The following is a 20,490-nucleotide window of genomic DNA, read 5'->3' on the forward strand; positions in this document are numbered from 1 at the left end:
ACTAGGAGTTAGAGACCTAGTTTTGTTACTGGTTTCTCTCACCTCCAGTGATCCATTCTGAGTTTCGGTTGCTTCATTTTTAAATAAAGGGATACAATTAAATGACATCCAAGTTACTTTAAAGCCCAAATATCCTATGACACTTTGGAGGAACAAAGGCATAGAAAAAATGGGCTGAGGGGTAAGCGAGCTGAAGGATTGGCCTCAGTCAAGTGACAAACACCATATTACTTCACCTCTGTGGCCTTCCTCAGTTTCCTCATGTGCAAAAATGCCCTTCTAGTTCTGAATCTCTCTTGCTTGCATCCTGTGGCTAAAACAAGGGTTAAATTCTCTCTGCCTTTTTTGACGCCTATTTCACTGACTCCCCAGCCAGCATTCTAAAAGGGAGTGAGTTGACGACTTCATTTCATGCATGGATTTAATGTAGCATGGGCTTGTCTTATTTGTTGCAACAGTTTAAATGCCATCTTTAATGTTTTGCTTTCATGCTATGACATTTTTTCCTTTCTTTCCTTATTCCAAAAAGAAAAAAAAAACTTGGAGTGAAATGTTCTCAAGTTTCTGGAATGAATGAGGGGATAGGGTTTCTTCAATTTTTACATCAAAAAAGGAAGATGCCTAATGATGATTTTAATGAATTACCCAAGATTTCATGTTAGTTGATCTGAGGTGGATCTGCCAATAGACGATTTTTGTCATTTATAATTTGAACCAGGTATAAATTCACAATGGAATTGTACTCCACAGTGATGCAAAATAACAGTATGGTAGTTTTTATGTGGATAATTTGGTGGAATTGATATATTTTGTTGATATACTGAGACCAATGTTAACTTTTCTAAGAAAGTTTATTGGGTGATGGATTGAATTTGTGAGTGAAATAGGGGAACTGGAGTAAGATTAAAAAAATCCAACATTGTATGGGGTTTTTTGTATCATGGTTTCTGTAGGAAACTCTTGAGATAGTAGCATGGTTCATACACGTGCTCTGTAAAATCTATCTGAGCCTTTCAGCTCTTCATTCAAGAACAGATATAATACTCTTATGTGTATAGTCAGACCTGATGCTTTGTCAATAGTGGAGATTGGCTGATGCAGTTATTCTGTTTGGTTGAAGCAGTGGTAGGTGGCCAGAGTTAGAAATATTGAAGAGGTCAGGGTAGTGCTATCAAAACCATACCTTAAGTTTTAAAATCTGGTCTTTCTAGCCTCCTAGGTAGACAGACAAGGGATAGGGGTAAGTAAGAAGGACACCGAAGATTTGGGCGTGATGCCTACTATGTCACTATCAGTGTCTCTCAAGCACAGAATCGTCTACTTTTTATAAGTAAAATCTTGGTATCTACATATATTAGTGAAAAGCCATAGACTGACTTTGTCCCATTAGCCTTTCCGGAGCAGAGGAGATGGTCCATTTCTTTGAATATGGTTGTTGTAGAAAATGTATTGGTCAGGCAGTCAGTCAACAAGACTTCATTGCATCATGATTATGTTCTAGATGCTGCGCTAAGTCCTGGAAATATAAAGGCAGGCAAAAAAAAATTAGTCTCTGCCTTCAAAAAGCTCATTCTAATGGAGGAGACAACCTAGGAAAAAGAGTGCATTCAAGATATTTCCGCTGTAAACGGACAGTCACCTCAGAGGGAAGCACCTAATGATGTCAGTACCAGGAAAGGCCCCTTAAAGTAGGTAAGTTGAGATGAGTCTTGAAAGAAGCTGTGGAAGCTGGGAGTCGGAGGTAAGGGATAAGGAGGAAGAGCATTGATGGCATGGGAAACCATGGTTGGCAAAGTACCTGTGTATTGATTGATTGAATAGGCAATGAAAAGGCCTGGAATCTGTAGATTCGGTGGCATGTACAAAGAACAGCAAAACAAGCTGTCACTGTGATCTCTGAACCTAGCTACTTTTACCCCTCAGCAGATCACAGAATCACAGATGGAGATCTAGAAAGAGCCTGACAGTTGATCCAGGGGTGGGGAACCTGAGGCCTCGAGGCCACATATGGCCTTCTAGGTCCTCAAGTGCAGCCCTATGACTGAATCTAAACTTTAAAGAACAAACCCCCTTAATAAAAGGACCTGTAAAACTTGGACTCGGATCAAAAGGTCACACCCAAGGACCTAGAAGGTTACGTGTGGCCTTGAGGCTGCAAGTTCCCCACCCCAGGAATAGATTTTGAAGCTTTTGTTTATGCTTCGAATTCATAGTATTTTCCCCTTGCAATTGTCTAAAATAGGGGTCTGCAGACTGTGGCCTGCTGGCTGGCCAAATATGGCCTACCACCTGTTACTGTACTGTCGGGGAACTCAGAATGGTTTTATAGCTTTAAATGAAGTTTTACTGTATTTAAAAACCATTTTTAACTCCAGGCTGTTCTAAAGTAGGTAGTAATCAGGCCCAAGGGCAGTAATTTGTTGACCCGAAGTCCAAACTATGCTCTTTTTTTGGACCTAAAGATTTCTTTTTTCACTAGGTTTAGTTGAATAAACACGGTCAAATTCATGAACTATTCCTGACTTTTATTGCACCATACTAGTCTCCTTAGTTAATATTGCTAAAAGCTGTGAGCAGTAGATTTAAAAGCATACACAACTGCCCCCACTTCACTTGAATATGTGGAGTTAACAGCCTAGATTTAGAATATTATAGCATTAACTAGTTGTTTGTGTGTATGTTATGCAAGTAATACTGCATAGCTGATATGCCCCCATTTCACAGTTATCTAGGGAAAAATATCAATTCAAACAGCTGTTTGTTTTTTTTCCTTCAACCTCAAAAGTTTTGGTCATTGCCGGTATTTACTTTACCAATGCAGATTACAACCACTCCATGATTAACATGGTCTTCATGAGTTCTCCTGACCCAGATGTCCACAGCTTGTTTTGTCCCAACTTCTGCTGATAAACTTGTTATTTTCTATTTAGCTACTGGTCGTCAAAAAATACATATGCTGTATTGGTCACCAGATTTACTGGTGAAGCTGTTCTGCAGATGTGTAGGACCTTCCAAATATTCTGTAGTTCTAGACATACTTGCATAGTGTCTATCATTGATAAAATATGTCCAAATGTTCTATAATGGCATAACTATGAGAATCCAAGGCCATGTCTAGGCCATGGTGAGAAGCAGGACTTTGAGACTTGTGGTCTGTACTCTGCACAGTGACATGTGTGTGGCTGAACCCAATACCCGTGGATTTCACAAAAGAAAGAGTCTGTGAAAAAAAGGTGAAGATACTAAAACCAAAAGAAACTATCATTTTGTTTTTAATATCATTAAAATAATAGCTCCTTAACCACTTATTAGTTGGAATTATTACTTGTCTATTTCATTTTTGAAAATTTTGGAGAGAAACTTGGTTTCTTCCAGATTCTTTTTTTCTTTGGAATTATAGTAAGAACATTTTTCTTTTATGACTTAAATGGATTATTAATGGACTCCCTCTCAGAAGTCTTAAAGCAGCTTTCCTAGTTTTCTTTTACAAAAAGAATGTCATAGGATACAACTATCCCACAGTCCATCTGATACATCCCAGTCCCTTGTTTCTGTGAAGCACAGGTCACTATGTGGAAACTGTCTGCAAATATTTGAAGGTTATAATGCTGAAGAGCTTTGGTTTTATTTGACCTTTGAGGGTAGAACTTGGAAGCAAAAAGTAGAATCTAAAGAAGAAGAATGGAGCTCAATGTAAGAGAGAAATTTCCTAAACTTACATGATGTCTAAGAGTGTTGGGAGATCATCATCATCATCATCATCATCATCATCGTCAATGAAGTACCAACTATATGCTAGGCACTTGGTTAAGTGCTGGGGATACAAAGCAAAGCGAAACAACCAAACGAACAAAATGGCCATGGCCCATGAGGAGCAGGGGTAGTGATGGTGGTTTCTAATCACTGGCATCCTTTGGGCTGAAAATAGAAAGCCATATAGAGGAAATTCCTGCATAGGCATGAGTTGGACAAAATGACCTATGAATTTCCTTCCAACTTGGAAATTTGGTGATACTATCTCATGTATGATAGTATATGATGGTAGGTCCACATGCTATTGTACCATTTTAGTCACACTTTCCAATAAACTTGAAACCTAGTGCATGCAAGACAAGGTTGTCCATGCCATTCTTTTAGAGAGTTAGAATATAGGTATGTGCACCAGAAGTCATGCAGTAGTTAACAGCGTGGATACAAAAAATATTAGAATGTCTGCTGTAATGACGAAAGCTAGTAATGTGCTTATGGCTGTAGATCAATCAGCAAGTCTCCCTTTCACCTTTGGTTTTCACAGTGGATTCCAAGGCATTAGGATGACATCATCTGATAATGTAGGGCGGGCCAAAAGACTTAGGAACAACCTGTATCACAGCATTATACGAAGATGTGATTGTTATTAATATCACAATGGGTTTGGTACCATATGAAATATTAAAAGACCTGCAATGACAATTTAATATTTCATGTAAATAGAAAGCAGGTGCTATTCTTTGGTGGTTATCCATTGCATTGTATTACATTTTAAAAATTAATTAACAAGCATTAAGAGCAGCTAGGTGGTGTAGTGGATAGAGTGCTGGGCCTGGAGTCAGAAAGACCTGAGTTCAAATCCAGCCTCAAACACTTACTAACTGTGTGACACTAGGCAAGTCACTTAACCCCGTTTATCTTAGTTTCCTCATCTATAAAATGATTTGGAGAAGGAAATGGCAAACCACTCTAGTGTCTTTGCCAAGAAAACACCAAAAGGGGTCACAAAGAGTCAGACATGATTGACAAATGTCTAAATGACAATCACAGACATTTACTCTCCCTCCCAACTACCCCCTTCCAACTACAAAATAAACAAAAAAGACTTGTAAGAAATATAGTTCTCATGTTGGATGTGTGTTCAATCTACAAACAACCCCTTTTTAAGTGCTTATTATGTTCTATCCACTGTGCTAAGTAATGAAGATAGGAAACAGAAAAAAGACAGTCCCTGCCCTCACTTCTTGGGTGAATCTAAAATCTAAGGAGACAGTATTCAAACAAATACAACACAAGCCATATACAGAACAATTAGGAAGTAATCAAAAGAGGGGAAATGTATTGAGTTTGAGATGCCTGAATGTCAGTTGGAGATGTGAGATTGGAGGTCAACAGAGTTTGGGCTAGGAGAGGTAGATATGGGCATCCTCAACTTAGGTTTGGAAATGAAATCCGTAGAAGCTGATGAGATCCTCAAATCTTGTACAGAGGGAGGTTCCCCCAAATATACGTCTTTCTCTGCATTTTAGTCCATCACCTCTTTAGTGGAAGGTGAGTGGCATGTTTATGCTTTTGGATTTGTGTTTTACTACTGATAAAAAGAATTCTAAAATTTTTCAGAATTGTTTTTCTCTACGATGTTGTCATTGTGTAAATCTTCTCCTGGATCTACTTTCTTCACCTTCTTAATCTCTCTAACGGCGAATGCTGGCCTTCTTAACTGCCTTGCATATGTGTGTTCATGCATGTAATGTGTGCTGAAGCATGTGTGTATACTTATACACATACATATTGTCTTCCATGATAGAATGTAAACTTCTTAAAAGTAGGGATTATTTCTTTTTCTTTTTGACTTTATATTCCATTTTTCTGCCACACAGGGGCTTAATAAATGTGTGTTGATAGATTGATTAATCATATCCTGTCTTATGCACATTTGTCGCTGTACATTGTATTGGTGCCACCCCTGTCCACCCCGCATTGTAATGTAAGCTTCTTAAGAGCAAACATGACATCCTCTTTTTAACCTTAATATTCCAGGCTCCAGGCACAGCGTCTACAAGTAGGCGCCGAATACATGATTGTTGAATAAGGGGGAAAAAGACTTTGTGCACTCCGGTTCTGAGTTTAGGAATCAACATGGAACATTTTAAAGAGAATGATTGTTCCCTTCATGGCTTATAACGAGGATGATTTCCCTTTTTTATTTTTGAATGTGACATTTAAAAAATAGGACAATATCAAAGTTATTTTTACTGACTTTTGCAGATTTTCTGCTAAAATTACATAAGGATTCTAAGATGAAAAGAAAGGGGTTTGTGTTAGCCTATTCTACCAGACATGCTTGTAAGGAGGCAGCTCCTGCCAATTTTTTTTTTTTTGAGAAAAGGCTCCGTAAGGCCTTGTATTTTTCTTTAAGGGTGCTTGCTTCAGCATAGAATATCTCCTGGGAGCATGTGATGCAAAGAACATGGTACTTTTCTTGCAGCAGTCTCAGTGAAGTGGGTTCAGCTCCTGGTATTTTATTCCCCAAGGTCCTGATTCTTAGCCTTATGAATTTGTGAGGAATGCATTTCTTTACTCCAGATAAATTGGCCCTTGTCCTTGGACAATTTTGGAATCATTCTCTAAGATTGAGATGCTTCATGTCTTATCACAAATGACAAAAGAACTGGGGCTGCAAATGACAAACTCTCCTTAGTGGAGAGGAAAGGTCAGCTTCCCTGAGGAAATCTTAAGAGTCACAGGCTTGGGGTGGTGGTGGTGGTGAAGTCGGTGAAGTCCTTTATTGTTGGATTACTTTGGCACTCTGATAAAGCTGGAATTTCATTCTTATGGGTGCTGTTTTCAAAGATAAATATCACAACCTGTCCTTACCTGCCCATTCGGTGGAGCACTCACCCCCAAATTATGAGTGAATAGATTGAATCTTAACGAAAATATTTGGTTCTCTACTTGTCCATCACTGGTTTTGTCCCTGGTCTGGTTTGATTCTATTTCTTCCTATTATGCATGGTTTTGTGGACTTTTTGATCTCTCCTTTAAATTGCAAGTTTATAGAAATCAGAGATTTCTTTACACCCCTCAGTCTGGTATAGAACTATATACATAGAAACTCAGTGACTACTAGATGCATAAATGGCTAATTATTTTCCATAGGAAGGATTTTTTTTCTTCAGAGGATTAATCCTCAGAGTTCTTTACTCTGGTTGTCTATATTATATAGCTGAGAATCATCTCAATGGGCCAATTACTTACCATTTATTGAAATGCCTACTATGTGTCTGCCACTAAGGCTAGGTGATATGTCTACAAAGAGAAACTTGAAACATCCTCTGAACTCATCCCAAAGAATCAGTATTCACTAACTGAATTCTCCTAATGTCTTCCCGAAGATTTTTGAGATATTTCCTTTGATTTCAGTAACTTCACATGAAGCCAGTGTCATCTTTATGCATTTCTTTTGTCTCAATGCTTCCTATTTCTCAGATAAAGGCATACTCTTCATATCATATTGATCTCATTTGCTAGGACTCAGGACACAAAAAAGAATAAGGGAAGTGTTTGGTCCATATCCAGCAGAGTTAGCCACAACGGAACCAAATGCTCCTGTAAGTGTTTCTACTCTCTCCCATGTGCTTTTTTGGGAATGAACTCTCTCTGAAACTGCTGTTAATTTGTTGCATTCAGTTTGGATGTTTTTCTGTTGGGTGAGAAATGCTTGTTTATAAGAGCAGACATGCCAAGTGACATTAAACTTGAGGAGGACTTACTCAGGCAAAGATGATTTTCTCTTATCTTTTCTCACTTTCTGAAACTGTCAAATTTTCTTCTAGATATGACCAGATATCAGTGAATTCTTGCTGGCCAAACTTAAGTCAAAATTACTGTAGTTAATCTTTTAATGGCCCTCATACAGTGCACAGAGAGTGATTACTGGACATGCTGAAGAATTGGAAAGGAGATAGTGCCAGTGGGTCTGGGACTTGGGATGTACTGGTGATGGGGTAAGAGGTGTACCCCCAAATCAGGAAAAGGGTCAAATCCCAATGAAAATGCATCAGGATGGCTATGCTAACCAGTGACTCACCTTTTCTTCCTTCAAACGGCCCTAGATTACTTTGATTTATTCTTGGTTTCCATCATTCCCTAGCCGATATTTTCTGTATCTGTGTACCTGTTCTCTCTTAGTCCCACTCCAAGCACTGGAAGATAAGTTACCTGAGGGTAGGAGCCATTTCATTTTGTCTTTGTTTTTCTGGCACCTAGCTCAATGTCGTGCACCCAGAAACTATGTGGTTTGATTAATAGCGGGCTGAAGTTGGAGTTAGAAAAAATTGTTTTTCGAATCTCAAACACCAAATAGCTGCATGACCCTGGGTGAGCTATATTACCTCCATCACCCTTAGTTTTCTTATCTGTAAAATGGAGATAATAAGCGCTGCAGTTATCTCTGGGGTATTCATGTGAGGATTAAATAAGATAATCAATGAATCAATAACCAAGAATTTATTAAGCTGCTATTATTTGCCAGGCACAGTGCTAGTGCTGGGGTTACAAGAGAAAAAATAAGTAGCTCCTGCCCTCAGGGAACTTATATTCCAATAGGGGAGACACCATAGAATAAGGAAATAGAAAAAGAATACAAAATAAATATATACCAACATTTTTTGTTGTTGTTGTTGTTGTGAGGGGGAGAGGGAAGACATTAATGTGAGTAGATCAGTAAAAGAAATGGCATTTGAGCAGAGATTTGAAGAGAAAAGAACTTGAAGTGGATGAAGTGAGATGGAAGTGATTCTCAGAGACTGGGTGAGCAGGAGTAGGTAGTACAAAGGCCTGGAGTTTGGAGATGGAGCATCATGTGTGAGGGAGAGCAAGGCCAGTTTGGCTGGACCTCGGAATGCAGGATTGGATATAATGTGTGATAAGGTTGGGAAGGTAAGTTGTGAAATGTTTCATAAACCTTGAAGCACAATATAAGTGGCAATTAGTACTAGTAATGCTCCTGGGCACTTAATAAATATTCATGGGATAGAATGGAATAGGATAGCCTGGCATTGTAGAGCATAAAATAGATATCTGATCACAGCAACTGGTGAAGTCATTCCTTTTTATATTGAAGTCCAAACATTGGAATAAGGGAAGGAAAGGGCTAGTCTGTAAGTTATATGCAATAAGGACCTTAAAGACATAAGACCCCTTCATATATATACACATATATGTACATATATATACATATATATATGTGTGTGTGTGTGTGTGTGTATGTATATATGTATGTATATATGTGTAATACACATATGTGTGTATAAAGAGATAGAAAAATAGATACAAAGAAAGAAAGATAGATGTTTGATAGATAGAGAGATAGATGGATAGGTAATGAAGAGTGTTCCCACAGGAAGATAACTGAGCACAAGACATCCCTGAAACACTCATCTGTTGCTATATTGCCACCTCCTCCAGCAGACTGCCCCACTCTTTGGCTCTGTACCTACAGCTTCTGAGGACAAAGACATAGTGCCAACGGGACATAATCATCTCTTAATTTTCTTCCAGTTAGAAGTCAAACAATTCTGTTTTTGTTCAGTTTTTCTGAAACAGTCAGTGAGCCCCTTTCTGTCTTCTTTACGCTGACTTAACTGTTCCTGTCACCTTCTACTCCTTTCTTATTCTTCACAGCTGACATTCATTTGACACTGATGAACATAAGTGCTCGGAATGCTCATCTCCCTCCAGAAGAGCATTAGCAAATGTCACTAGATTTTCTTCTAAGCCCACACTAGATGTGCTGGCATTGTGTAAGTATCCAAGAAGCAGGGAGGGGATAGAGTATTAAGTTCAGAGTCAGAAAGAAACAAGTTTGAAGCCGAATTCTGACACTCTGTAGCTGTGTGACCTGAGTTGAGCCACTCTTTGTGCTCCAGACAACTCTTGGGGACTCGCCTATTTAGAGACGGGTTATGATCTATGTTGGTATAGGGAATTCCCATACCCCTTGTTGACTGAAAAAACAAAAATCACATTTCTTTTGAGTATTTCTGTCTTAGAACAATTGTGGCCTATGATGGTTTGGGACCAAAGTGAATAGAATCTCTGCATGGATGAAAACCCATTACTTATTCCATTGGGCCTCTGCTGTTTTAGTTCAATGTGAATGGATTTCCCATGGACAATGTTTTGTATCAATGAGGGCCACAAGACTTGTTCCACTAAGCTTTGGCTGTTTCAGGTTAGTGAAGTAACAAACATTTATTAATTACTTACTATGTAGTAGTTATTGTACAAGATACTGAAGATACAAATACAAACAATGAAACAAGTCTTTCTTTAAAGAGTTTATATTATGTTGAAGAGGGGTAAATGGTTTTCCCATGAATAATTCTATGCATTGATTGAGGTGCAATACTTGTTCCATTGAGGCACAGGTAAATACACACACAGACATGCATACAGGTAAACATATATATACATATATATGTATATGTGTATATGTGTGTGAATAATAAATACATATATATATATAATATATATAAATATATATATATATATACACACACACACACACACACACATGTATATATGTACATAGAGATAGAGATATTTATCGATCTCCATCTCTAAAACTATCTCTCTAATATCTTCTGTGCTGGACAGAACCTAGATACTCCAGAATCTCCTTTTGTCATTTTGTCTTTCTAACATCCATCTCTCTGTGAGTCTGAGTCATGAAAGAAAATTAATCTGGATAAAGTAGGTGTATACCAATGATAAGATCTGCCATGTTCCCCTAGGGAAATATATAACTGGAAATTATCGATTTTAGTAGCAAAATGTATCAGCTTTGTTACCATCCAGTGTCTTCGGAGGAAGTAAAAAGAAGTGTGGAGACTGATTCAGATTGGCATTACTTGGCAAGAGAATCATGATGCAGAGAAGTCTCCCACCTGGTACTCATGGGATAACTGACATAGCTTCAAGTCATTACATGTCACTCTATAAGATATTTTCAAGCCTTAACTGGAGCTCCCAAATTTGTTTTTTTCCTCTAAAAAGTGGAATGAATGACAGTGAAATCATTCATGTCAAGGATTTATTTAAAATAGAACACACCAATAAAAGAAAATCCACAGATTTGGAATTATGGAATCTCAGGATTGGAAGGGGCATCAGAGGTTTTGCCCAACCTGTACTTGAACAGGAATCTCTTTTACACTCTTGATAACATCATCATTATTTTAAGGAAGATATCCAATCCATCTCAGAAAAGTCATTTCTGCTTTTGGACAGCTCTGATTGTTAATAAGTATTTCTTTGTAGTTAGCTTAAATTTTTCTCTTCAGTTTCTCATTGCTTCTGTTACTACCCAAACAAAAGATTAGTCCATTCCCTCTTCCTTATGACAGACCTTCAGATGATTGCAGGAAGCTATCATGTTCTTCCTAAATCTTCTGTTCTTTGGGCTAAGCATCACTAGATTGTGTAATCAGGTCTCATATGGCATGAACTTGAAGCCCTTCACCATCATGGCTTCTTCTTAGTATATTTGCCTACTGAGCAGTGACCCTTCTAAACTCTGGTGCCCATAAATGAACACAATAATTCAAATATCTGCCAAGAAAAGAATCCAATGGGGTATTCCTCTCCCTAGTCCTGAACGTTAGCCCTCAAAAATTGCACAATGCCCATTCAAGAGTCCTACTGGGCTTAACTTTTGAAATTAAGAATGCAATGTTAAGCAGCTGGGAAACAAAGGGGAGTGGATCTTCTGAGTACACTTATCAGTCCGCAGCCTATGTTTAATAACTTATCCCTTGGGCTCATGCTCATCAGTGAGTCATTTACACCTGTTTTTCCTCTTGGCCACCATCTTGCCCAAATCTTTTTTTTTTTCATTATTTTGATATAGTCATTCATGTGATGGGTCACTTTGCTCAAAAGGAATAGTGGTCCATCTTCAAGAAAAGACATTTGAAATGTCAATAGCCTTACAAGCTTTATACTAGACTAACAGATTTTTTTCTTCGAATAAAAACTTCTGAAAGAAAAATAAATTCAGATTTTTTTTTCCTTGGAATCACCAAGTTGTTCTTTTGTTCCATGTAAGTTCATGTTTAAAAACAAGTGATAAGAAGTTGAGAATGTTTGAAGGTTGGTAAATGCTAGGAAGGGTTTTTAGAAAATATTTATCTTTTCAGGCAAAAGCAAGAGAAAACAGTAGCCTCTAGAGTAAACTGTCTTTCTCTGATATTTTCTGAGGCTTCATGAAGGGTAAAGAACAAAAGCAGCATCCAGGCAAGGTAATCAGGAACCCAAGTTTGCCGACAATCTGCAGGATACTGCACATTAAAATGAATAGAATGATTGTTCAAGGAGTTTGGGAGAGGGAGGCATTGATAAGGAGAAAAACATTTCCAGAGAGTCAGTTAAATGACTGGTATTACCCCTTATTTTGCATGATATGAGGAATTATAATGCAGTGAGCTATGCTTCTTTATTCTCATTGGCAGCACGAACAAAAAATATTCATTTTATAAATATCAATAATTCAATGGACCATGATCCTGTAAATATGGGCACTCTATCCATAGGTGCAAATTACAACCCACCTCTCTCAAAGTATTGTTAATAACACTGATGATGATGATGATGATGAATAAATAACAGCTCTTACATAGTGCAACAAGCCTTGAAAATATTGAGACAAAAATGGATAATAGGAAGCTGATACAAGACAAGTAAGGAGACTGCAAGAGAGCTCCTAGCTGCCTAGCACCAATTTGGGTCACTGGCTCCAGAAGAAGAACTTGTAGTGAACTAGTCATATCATTCGCTAGGATGTAGTAGTAGTAGTAGTAGTAGTAGTAGTAGTAGTAGTAGTAGTAGTAGTAGTAGTAGTAGTAGTAGTAGTAGTAGTAGCAGTAGTAGCAGTAGTAGTAGTAGTAGTAGTAGTAGTAGCAGTAGTAGTAGTAGTATTAGCAGTAGTAGTAGTAGTAATATATACGTACACATATACCCACAGACACACACATATATGTAAATATATCTATGTAAACACACACACACACACACTCTCACACACACACACACACACACACACTATGTGCCAGGTGCTGTGATAAGTACTTTATAATTATTATCTCACTTAATCTTCACAACAACCCTGGGAGGTAAGTGCTCTTCTTATCCCTATTTTTCAGATGAGGAAACTGAAGCAAACAGGTGAAGTGCCTTGGCCAGGGTCACCCAGCTAATAAGTATCTGGGATGGGATTTGAACTCAGGTCTTCCTGACTTGAGGCCCAGTGCTTTATGTAATGCTGCCCCAATGAGATGACATATATAAATGAAAATATTTGTAAATGAAATAAACATACTAAAAGCACTATACAAACTCTAAAACATTACATAAATGCTATTATTATCGTTATCATTTGCATTATTCATCTCTGATACAGCCCTTCTACCTTATTTACTGCTCCTCACACAAGAAGTTCCCTTTCCTAGGTCTGCCTTTTTTTTGGCTGTCCCCTCATACTTGGGATGCTCGCTCTCTCTCGCTCTCTCTCTTTCTCTCTCTCTCTGTCTCTTCACCTTTGCCTCTTAGAACCCTTGGCTTCATATTAACTAGTCCAAAGACCACCTTCTTCTCCAGGATGTCTTCCCAGGTTCCTCCAGCTCCTAGGGTACTCCCCTCCAATGATGTTTCTCATCCTCTCTGTCTATATCTTGTATGTACCCATCTCTATGTAAGGTGCGTTCACCATGAGAATGCACTCCATAAGTCCAGGTGCTGTTTTGCTTTTTCTTCATCCCTCTGGTGTCTAGCACAGTGCCTGATATGTGAGTGCCTAATAAGTGCTCATCAATTGATGTGATTACTGATCTACCTTTATAGTCTTAGGAAATTCATGGTAAAGGGGAGACATACTTCTGGATGGGAAAAGGACAAATGTTCTTCTGATTGTCAAAAAAAAGTGAAGATACCATGTCCACAAACATGACTCCAGTTCCCGGCAAAATTCTAGAATGTATTATGAAGGGAATTGTCAATGACCACCTAGAAAGGAAAGCTTTAGTCACAAAGAAATAGCATGACTTCATCAAGAACAGGTCGGGACAGTCTAACCTTATTTCTTTAGTGGATTGAGTTCCCACACTAGAAGGTTTTCATCTATAAAATGAAAGGACTGGACTTGGTATGATCTAAGATCCCTTTCAGTTCCAAACCTATTATGATCAGGAGAATTGTGTAGACATGATTTACCTGAATTTTAGGGAAGAATTTGAAAAAATGATTTCTATCTTCTGTGTATAAAGTACTTTCATTTCTGAGTCTTTTTCCCTGTCCACTCCACTACCCAGTGAGCCATCCTTTGTAAAAAGGAACAAAAAAAGACATGGAGAGAAAAGTTAATTAAAACTAACCAAAACATGAATTGAGCAGAATACTTAGTGTCTCACACTCATTTTTCCTCTTCTGTCCAGCAAAGCATTGGACAAATATCTTGTACCATTCCTGTGGAAATATGGGGAAAATGTGCAATAATGATAGTTGAATCTATCTGGTTGAATCATCAATCCAAGGGATAACCATTAATGGCTCAGTGTAAACTTGGAAGAAGATCTCTAGGTAAGGACTCGAGAGACTGGTGCTTGGTCTCCTAAATTATTATTTTCATTAACTACCTGGAAAAATAGTGGAGATAGGATGCTTATTGAATTTTTAGATGACACATACATTGCTTAGCCAAGTCCAGACCCCAAAAGATGCTGACAGGCCAGCAAGTTTAAGTTAAATGCAGTAAGATAAAATTCAACAGGCAGAGATATAACTTCATAAACAGATTTAAAGAATCAGCTTTAAAAAAAAGTATAAGATGGGGAGGCTCAGTTAGATAGTAGCTCGTTGAAAAATATGTGGGTTTTTAAAAATTGTGCTTTTAGTTCAATATGAGACAAAACCAACTAAGTTATGATCCTGACAGGCATTAAGAAAGACTAGGGGTTCAGGAGTGGGAAGGTGAGAGTTTTATCCTCCTCTGCCCTTGTAACATCACACCTTCATTATTGTGGTCTGGCTGCCACATTTTACAAAGGTTGGAGAATGTTCAGTGGAAGGCAACTTGGATGGTGAAAGATACTGAGTCCATACTATATGAGGACTAGGTGAAAAATATCAGTATGTTTAACTGGAAGAGAAGACCCATGTCGTGGAGAGGAGTGGAATACAAATTTAGGTCTGACAGTATCAGGAAAAGCTTCCTCAAGTTAGAAGTACCCCACAGTGGAATGGGGGGTTACCTTTCATTGGAAGGATTCCACAAGGGGCTAGATGGATGCTGATCAGGGATGCTCAGGGGGATTCTTGTTGGGCTCAGGTTGAACTAGGTGGTTTCTGAGGCCCTTTTCTTTTATGAGGCTTGGAAAGCACTTTATTCACATTCCTGCAAGGCTGGTACTTCTCTAAATATTCTTATCTTCTTTTTTTAGGGAAGACAAAATTGATGATCAGAGAAGTTAAGGGATTTGCCCAAGGTAAATAACAGAACTGGGATTGCACCTTGAAACTATTTAGTCTTCCTATAATCCAGTGAGGTGGGCATTCCAGGCATTGGTATCCTCTTTATGGACAAGAAAAGTGAGATTTAAGTGAGTTGCCTACTGTCAATCAGTCAATCAAAATTTGTTAAGAGCCTTCTATGTGCCAGGCACTATGCTAAGCACTGGGGATACAAAGAAAGACAAAAGTCAGCCTGTGCTGTCAAGGATGTAACTCCCAACCTGATGGTGTCATAGCTAGAAAGTGTGAGAAGTGGGATTGAAACTCTTGTTTTCCACTTTTCTGGTCCAGTACTCAGCCTGCCACACCATCCCATGCTGCCACATTTTTTAAATCGGAAACTCAATCAATCCAATATTTTTTTTTTGAGAGCCTACTTTGTGCCAGGCGCTATGCTGGGGATACAAACCCCAAACTGAAGTGATCCATCCAGAAGATTATATTCTATTTCACACTGATATTCATTAGTAACTATGGCAAAGCTAGCAGAAGCTAACTTTCTTATTCTAAAATAAGAATGATCTAGAAGCCCTCTTTGAAAACCTCCCCTCATAACTATGGTAAAGGTTAGAGGAAATGGCCCTTGACATCCCTTCCAAGTGAGAAATTCTGAGATTATTCGATCCCTCATGATTCTGGGACAGAAATTTAGTACATGACAATAAGGTCTCATCTAGATATTTCACCATTTCCCTTCCCATCTTAGTGGAAATTAAATATTGGCCCTAAAGCAAAGTGTATCTTTTCTCATTCACATTTCCCCAGACTTAAAATGGGCCTTTATTTGAGAATGAAAACTCATATTTACATCTCTTTGTGTGCCTACCAAACTTCATCTAGGAGACAGTTTTTACAGAAGAGTTATAAACGTCTGGAAAATGGGGTTTGTAATGGAAATGGGGCCATAACTGTAAATCTCATAGCGCTAGGAGGCAGCCTTCAATTTCTTTGATTTGCTGACAACATACAAGTTTGTTTCCTCATGCATCTGCCATGTCCATATAGAACACCCCAGATTGTAAAAAATGGATCTTTTTGCTCAATCAGTGGAGATGGGCTTAGGGTGCTGCACGAGACCATTTGTCTTCTTGAGTCCCATTAGATTTGGGGGTTAAAACTTGATGCACTGGAAACAGGTCTGAATTTAGAGACAGCAGACCCAGTTTTGAAGTTGCTAAGTTTCTGCTTATTTGGGTGTACTTAAGTTAATCCATTTACCATTCTGAGCCTCAGTTTCCTTAGGAGTAAAGTGAAGGGTCTGCACAAGATTATCTCCAATAGCCTCCAGCCCAAATCTATGATCCCAGTGTAAACATTTCTTCTTTTTTGTTGGCTTTAATGGGAAAGTTAGACATGAACTATGGAGGACCAGAGTGAAAGAAAATCTCATTTATAATGCTCACCCATTTCCCAAATTATCCAATCCACTTTGTATTCAGCAAAATTCCTCAGATGCCAGGGCACTGAATGACTTGCCCTATCTGAAGCAAAGCCATGACTTTATTTTTCTGATTTGTTTATTCATTGGTTGGCATTTTTTGGTCTGGACCAGTGATTTAGTTGGGGTAGGAAACACCTAATGGGGAAACCACATCTGCCAATAAGGATCTCTGGGCCTTCTCAAGTCACACAATATGCCTGGGCAATTATTCGACCTTTCTACACCCAATGTCAGTACAAGTAAGAATGCTGGCTGAGTAGGTTAAAATGACAGTTTTCCCCTTTCAGAGTGGAGAAAAAACCCTCAGAACTGTGGAATTAGCAGAGGGACTGAAGTTTTCTCCCCTTCAGAACATGCTTAAGTTTCCGATTTAGAAAACTACCTTCTAAGGTACATTTCTGGAAATGACAAGCATCAGACTGTAGGGTAATCAAGTCACCTTGAAGTCTGAATTTAATGTTTGGGGATTTCCTAGACTAGGACTTGTTTTATGGCATGATCTTAATTTTCACATCACTATTAGCATTTGGCAGACACACTTTTATGTCAACAGAATGGATAGGTTCTGTTTTAAGTAGGAAGGTCATGGGCAAGTTTCCAATTGATAATTTCAGGACATAGATAGCTAGGGCTTCAGCGCTTGCCTTGCGTATCAAGCATGCCAATCTTTTATCCAGATCCAGACCTTTGAAATGGCTTATCCTTTTTTTTTTTTTTTGGTGAGGCAATTGGGGTTAAGTGACTTGCCCACAGTCACACAGTTAAGTGAGTGTTATGTGTCTGAGGCTGGATTTGAACTCAGATCCTCTTGACTCCAGGGCTGGTGCTCTATCAACCATGCCTCCTAGCTGCCCCCCTGAAATGACTTGCCTTTAACACTTCATAGGGTCATAGATAGCAGTAGTAGGGGGATGGTAGGGCCCAGAAGCCTAGCTTCTTGATTTTATTGATAAGGAAATTAAGGCTTCAAGAGATGAGAGTCCCTTAAGATCATACAGGTCGGCTGTGGCCAGGTTGGTATTTGAACCCAGTGCCTCTGATGGTAAATTCAAAGTCTGTAGCAAACTACCTTGTCATGGTCAATTGCCAACCTTAGTTTCAAGTATTTTTTTTAGAAAGAGTGAGTATTGGACATGGATAATGATTGTGAGTACTTTAAGTATTATATCCATGTCATCTCTCTGCTATTTAAGCCTTGACTTTTTCTTTTTTATTTCTTGATCTTCCTAGTCATCAGTGTCCTCTTCTCCCTGAAATTAATTTACATTTACATTGTATACATTTTATATTTACTTATCTGTCAGTCAGTAAACATTTATTGAAATCCTACTATGTCCTAGTACTGTGCTAATTGTTGTGTATGTATTCATTCTCCAAAAAGAAGCAAGGCTTCTTGAGGTCACTGACTGTTTTATATTTGTCTATGAATCCTCAGTACCAAGAGTGTAAGAGGTGCTTAATTAAGAAATGTTTGCTTCTTAAGATTCTCTTTATGGTTAATAATAATAATAATACTAACAATAATAACAGCTGGCATTTATATAGTGCTTCAAGGTTTGCAAAACACCTTACAACTGTTATCTCATTTGTCCTTACAACAACCCTAGGAAATAGGCAATTTTGTTCTCCCCATTTTACATATAAGGTAACTGAGACAGACTGAGGTCAAGTTACTTGCCCAGGGTTAAGCTGCTAGTACATTGGATTTGAATTCAATTCTTCTTGACTCCAGGCCTGGTGCTCTTATCAACTGTGTTTCCTGGCTGTCTCTGTGGTTGATAGCTTTCAGTGTTATTTGCATTTGGCCAGAGGGGAGGCAACCTATTGGAAAGGAGAAGAAATTAATGGAATTTGAAGATATATTTTCAAATTCCATTTATTATTGTTGTTATTATGTCTTGAGCAACCTCCCTGGGCCTTAGTTTCATCATCTGCAAAATGAATGTATTGGACTTTGTGAATATTGATGTCTGTCTAGCTCTAAATCTATAACCCTATGGAAAAATGTGTACATATATACACATATATAATGTGCATATATATGCATGTATTATATGTTTTATATGTGTGTGTGTATATATATGTGTGTGTGTGTGTGTGTGTGTGTGTGTGTGTGTGTGTGTGTGTGTGTGTGTATTTATATACTGCTAGAATTAAGCAGTAGAGTGTGATAGAAGGAAAACTGGATGACAGGCTAAGTCTCAACTGTCCATGATAAGGCTGGGCAATTGATATTTTTATATTTTAGCCAATATAAAAATGCTTTAACTTTTCAGATAGGCACTGAACATATATATATATATGCATATGTAGATATGCATACATATATGTACATATACATGTACATGTGTATATGTATAAAAGAAAGACCAAATGGCATTATAGAAAATGCAAACATATTCACCCCTGTGTGTGTATGTGCATGTATATATGTGTGTGTGTGTGTGTGTGTGTGTGTGTGTGTGTATACACATATCTGCACACATACACTTATCTTTCATGGATCTTACAGCATTCAAGCCAAAGAGCTGCTAGAACGAATAATAATAGAACAAATTCATCCATGGGTGTGCTTGCATACATATAAACACATCCACTTACGCTCACTCACACACACACATTTTCTTTCGTGCTGTGTTTGATTTCTAAGTAGATTCAGCCAAACATCTATCTCCCAACTGATGTGGCTCACTTTAGAGATCAAGAGAGAACAAGATTTGTTCAATGGTTTCCATGAAAACTTTTTAGAGTTGCCATGATGTAGAGCCTGCAGGTATGAATTTAGAGGCATCATCTGGGTCAGATCCTGCCTCTGACACTGTCTAGGTCTGTAACCATGGACAAGTCACTTTACTGAGCCTGTTTCTTCATCTATGAAATGGGCGTGATAATCCTTATAGTGAATAGCCTTCTTTCAAGAGTTAATGAGAGGCTCAGTTCAATTGCAGAAGGATTCAGGGCCTCTCCTGTGTTCAGATCTGCTGTTTATACAAAGAAAAAGCCCAACCCAAGCAGTCCTGCCTTCAAAATGTTTTCCATTCAATCTGGAGGTGTCATGTATGGTAAGTGTATTGTGAAATTTAAAGTGGTAGATAATAGCTGCCATAGAAATAGTGCTGTGAAATTGGTAAAGAACTTTTACAAATATCTAATTTTACAAATTTATTTTATGTTACTTTAAAGTTTAAAAAAAATTAAAAATTAACACACATTTACTTTCATTTACTTGTACCCACTTTCCTACTGGAAGAAGAAAAGGAAAGAAAAACCTAAGCATGATAACAATCATGCACAGTAAAGAAAAACAGACTCCCTTATTGGCTAGGTTCAAATACATAGGTTCCCTCTCCATCTTGCAGGCACCGACTCTTTTAGGACTTGAGTAGCACACTTCATTGGCAGTCCCTTAGAATTGTGGGTGGTCATTTAAATTCATTTATGAACTCATATATTACTTATTCATTTTATTAATATTTTGCATATACATGTTCATGCGTACTCCTCTGTACTTAGTTTTTCTTGCAACCTCTGAGTGATAGGCTGCCTTGTTTATTATCAAAACAGGAACTAATTTTATAAACTTCAGAAATCTAATTACAACACTTTATATAGCTTCTTGAACTCAAGATGCATGAAAGGATGAGCCAAATGGACTTGCCTAAGAGGTTTACATGAAAAGTCACCGGGAACATGCTTAGCTTAAAAAAAAAAAGATAAGAGAATAATTCTAGGCA

General features: G+C 38.1%; 1 protein-coding gene across 1 annotated transcript in view; it reads left to right on the forward strand.

Moving 5' to 3' along the window:
* Positions 1 to 20,490, forward strand: part of NLGN1 (neuroligin 1) — a 780,182-nt gene that overhangs the window by 32,890 nt on the left and 726,802 nt on the right.

This window comes from Phascolarctos cinereus, unplaced genomic scaffold, assembly GCF_003287225.1.
Source record: "Phascolarctos cinereus isolate Bilbo 61053 unplaced genomic scaffold, phaCin_HiC Scaffold_7;HRSCAF=346, whole genome shotgun sequence".
NCBI classification, from domain to species: Eukaryota; Metazoa; Chordata; class Mammalia; order Diprotodontia; family Phascolarctidae; genus Phascolarctos; species Phascolarctos cinereus.